At 40.0% G+C, this 4,251-nt stretch overlaps 1 pseudogene; it reads right to left on the bottom strand.

Annotated features, from left to right (window-relative positions):
* Nucleotides 1-1,585: 1,585 nt before the first annotated feature.
* Nucleotides 1,586-1,707, bottom strand: LOC145417221 (5S ribosomal RNA; annotated as a pseudogene).
* Nucleotides 1,708-4,251: the final 2,544 nt, after the last annotated feature.

A 4,251-nucleotide genomic window follows, 5' to 3' on the forward strand; every position in this document is an offset into this window, starting at 1 on the left:
TAACCATATAACCAGATTTTGGCGCCTGATGGTTTAGTGGGTAACTACTGCACTCCAATCGGACTGAGCCAGGGAAGGTTTATATCCAAGGGATGGTTGGGTTTATTGCTCACGTCATGCCACTCAGGGATGAGTGAGGCTGGTCACTCATCTTAAATGCTAGGACCAACTGCCTAGCCCCGGACTCCTACGCTCCTCATGGGGCAACGTAGGACTGGATGATGGATGGATGGATGGATGGATGATACCTATCCAGGGTTAAGCCATTGTGGAGGGTGAGTTATGGGGCAGGGAAGGGGAGGGGATGGTGCCAAAAGATGTAAAAGGAAAAAATAGGAGGAAGAAATGAGGACGATTTGATGTGAGAAGATGGAGAGAAAAGAGGGAAGATATTGGCGTTGTACTCGTATACTGTACACGATACACGCCCTATCAAAAATGAATCAGAAAGTGGGATAGGTGGCAGGCACAGGAATTTATTTAAAAAAAAAAAAAAAAAAACGAGAGGATGATATAAGAGGTTAGTGTCAAGGAGGAAATGGTGTGGGTAATAACAGGATATGAAATAAGAGGTTGAAAGAACACTGCTGAAGAAAAAATAAAAGTAAATTAGGAAGCTGGGAAGAGGAGTGGGGAGGGTAGAGGAAGATATAAGGAAATATAAGATAAAGACCTATACAAGATAAGGTTGAGAAAAGAGAGAGAGTGAAGAAGGCAAGACAAACAAGTGATTGGTGGGAGTGGAAGACTTAACAAGAAATAAGTGAAAAGAAAAGAGTGCAATAAAAAAAAGTGGAAGAGACTGGAGTTTGGGCACAGGAAGGAAAAAGAGAATTAAGTGAAAACATTAGAAAAAGCTAGTTTAGAAAAGAGGAAGAGAGAGAGAGAGAGAAAGAGAGAGAGAGAGAGAGAGAGAGAGAGAAGTGAGAGGTGGAAGATGACAAATTAAGGAAATATTACATGAAGAAGAGAGATTTATGTAAGAGGAGATAGATAGATAGATAGATAGATAGATAGATTCTGAGAGAGAGGTGGAAGAGGTGGTGCAGGAAGCGTGGGAAATGGAGGCTTGGACAAGCTAACAACACAGTTAAGTGGGATTCGATTTTTGTCCTGTTGAGAGATTAGGTTCAGGAGAGAGAGAGAGAGAGAGAGAGAGAGAGAGAACAGACAGAGGGAAAAAACTGATGCAAGTAAAGAGAGAGTGATTAAGAAAATTATTGTAACATATTAATATTATTTACTCCAAAGCTTACCACACCTTCCTGCTCTGAACCTGTCGTGATGACTAAATGGCACTAGGACAGGGCAGACTGGGAGGGACTTCAAATTTTCTCCTGGATGTTCCTTGGACCTCCTTTTTCTCCCTAGGATGCAAATTCCACATTGGCCTACATACAGGATTTCATTAAAATCGACATGGAAACATTCATTCCCCATCATACTTACAGAAAAAATGTTCATTCATTCATTTCATTCATTGCCAGACGCCATGTATCCCAAATGGGGTGGCCAAGGGCTTAGAGTTAATTGTTTTACAGGGAGGGGCACTAATCCTCCACCAACCCCACTTGACACGTAGGGATGCCAACAGCATCTGGTGTTCCCAGGCGGTCACCCATCCAAGTACTAGCCAGACCCAACGTTGCTTAACTTCGCTGATCGGACGGGAAGCGGTGTACTCAATGTGTAGAAAAAGATGTTCTCCTAAATGGTTTGACCACAATTGTGCTAGAGTAACAGAGCATAAAACGATAGCCTATAACACTTATACAAGCACCAAAACCAAAGAAGCCTTTAACTATTATAAAAATATCAGAAACCATGCCAAAACTATTATCAATCTTTCTAAATCAAACTTTCTCTATAGACAAGCTAACAAACTACTAAACAATCCAAATGATAACAAAGTTTTCTGGTCAACCTTTAATTCATTCAAAACTAACTTCACTACCACCTCTTCCATTCCACCGTTACAGTCCCCGAATGGAAATCTAGTAAGTGACCCACGTGGAAAAGCCAACCTTCTTGTTGACATTTTTTCATCAAACTCAACCCTAAATACAGAAAATCACAATATTCCTGTACTTGATTTTGATTCCCCTCAAATACCTCCTTTCATTATTCTAACCAGATACGTACAAGCTGTATTACAGAATCTCTCAGGAGACAAAGCCACTGGTCCAGATGAAAATACTTAAAAATTGCCTCTAAGTGTTGACTTCCGTATTAGCAAAATTTTTCCGCTCATGCATCTGTACCTCAATTTCTCCAGCCTCTTGAAAAGAAGCAAATATCCATCCTATTCCTAAAATGGGGGGAACTTCTGATCCATCAAACTATACACCAATTGCAATAACTTCTGTTCTCGGTAAAGTTTTCGAGACACTAATAAACAAACACATAGTCAAGCATCTAGAAATCAAGAAATTAATCAATGATCGGCAGTATGGATTTAGACAAGAATGTTCAACAGTAGATATTCTTTGCGTTCTTACCCATCAGCTTAACAAAACAACAGACCAACATGGTTAAACACATACAGTAGCACTTGATATATCAAAAGCATTTGACATAGTATGGCACCGGGCCTTATTGTCTAAGATGTCACACTATGGCGTTGCATCACTGGTTCCTCAATTTTCTTCTTACCTTCATAATAGAAAACTACGAGTCATGGTAGATGGAATTTATTCTCAGTTTCATTCCATAAATGCTGGCGTACCTCAGGGATCAGTTTTGGCGCCAACCCTCTTTCTCATTAATATAAATGACCTCCTATCTGTCACGCATAACCCAATGCACTCTTATGCTGATGACTCGACCCTTCATAGTTCTTTCACATTTAGTACCTCCTTTACACAATTTGATATTCTAAATTCCCCAATAAACACAGCAATTTCTCTGAATCAGGACCTTTCTAAAATTAATCACTGGGGACAAACAAATCTGACTTCATTTAACCGATCACGTCCCAACCAATTTTCCACCACTGACTCAACCCAGTCCCGACCAGTTTTGGAAAAAAAAATTTTTTGGCTCAAACCTCCGCTTTTGGTGATAAACATTGAAAATTCATAGAGAAATTGCTCACTTTAGGTTTAAAATACTCGATACAGGTAGCAGCACCTCCTTACCTTACTGTGTTTTCTATAAGGCTGGCTCCAAAGAAAACGAGTTCTATGGGAGGGTAACTATTCCACACCACTCATAAACAGTATTTATTTATTTATTTGGTACGAATTTATATGTAGTATGAGAGTATATTGGTTTTCAAACAGTAATATAGGCAATATAAGCATTGTTTCACTCACTAACACACAACGTACCTGACCCTTTTTTATGACATTACCTGATCATCATTTTTGACTGTTTCTTCCTCTAATGTTATGTAAACTTTGTCCTCCACATTGTCATCGATTGGAGAATCACTCTGGCCCTGAATGTCTTTATTGGCCAGGTCACTGGCAACAGGTGAATTGCTGAGACAATGGTGTGCAGGGGGGGGGAGGTCATGCAGGATAAGGCATTGTCCCTGCCTGGCATCTTGTAGAGGAATAGAGGAAGGTGTCCCGTGTATACATACCAAAAATCACACGAGAAAATTGTAAATTGTGCAAATTATGAACCTTGCAATTGCGCAACGTACCAGTACGTCACCGGGTCTAGCTGTGACAAAATGTTGTGACGTACCCATCCGTCGATGGGCTGCCTCGGGTTAATGCTCAGAAAACTAAATACATTAATTTCTCCAACAGAAAGAATCCCTCAGAGTCTCACATAATTATAAATGATGTCAATATTCCCATATCCACTACAATTGATATCCTAGGTGTTACTTTAAACCCCAACCTAAAGTGGACGGCTTATGTTAAATCCCTTGCTAAAAATGCTTCTAAAAAATTGGGACTTATGTACAGAGTTCATGAATTCTTCACTGAAGAGCAGATGGCCACAATATATAAAAGTCATGTGGTTCTCAGATTGAATACTGTTCACCACTGTGGAGTGGATGTGGAGCAGTTGCACTGAGGCAGTTGGAATAAATTCAAAATAAAGCCATTAGATTAATCAATAATCCTGCCATAACGCAGGACCTTCCTCCATTATCAGTAAATAGAGATGTTGCTTCTTTAGCATTATTTTATCGATACTTTTACCTTAAGTGCTCTGACGAACTGGCTTCAATTGTGCCTCCCCTTCACATTTTCTCCCGAAATACTCGGGCAGCTGGGAGTGCCCATGAACTCA

The sequence above is a fragment of the Coenobita brevimanus genome, chromosome 109, assembly GCF_032717465.1.
Source record: "Coenobita brevimanus isolate Jiangsu-jjx chromosome 109, ASM3271746v2, whole genome shotgun sequence".
NCBI lineage: Eukaryota > Metazoa > Arthropoda > Malacostraca > Decapoda > Coenobitidae > Coenobita > Coenobita brevimanus.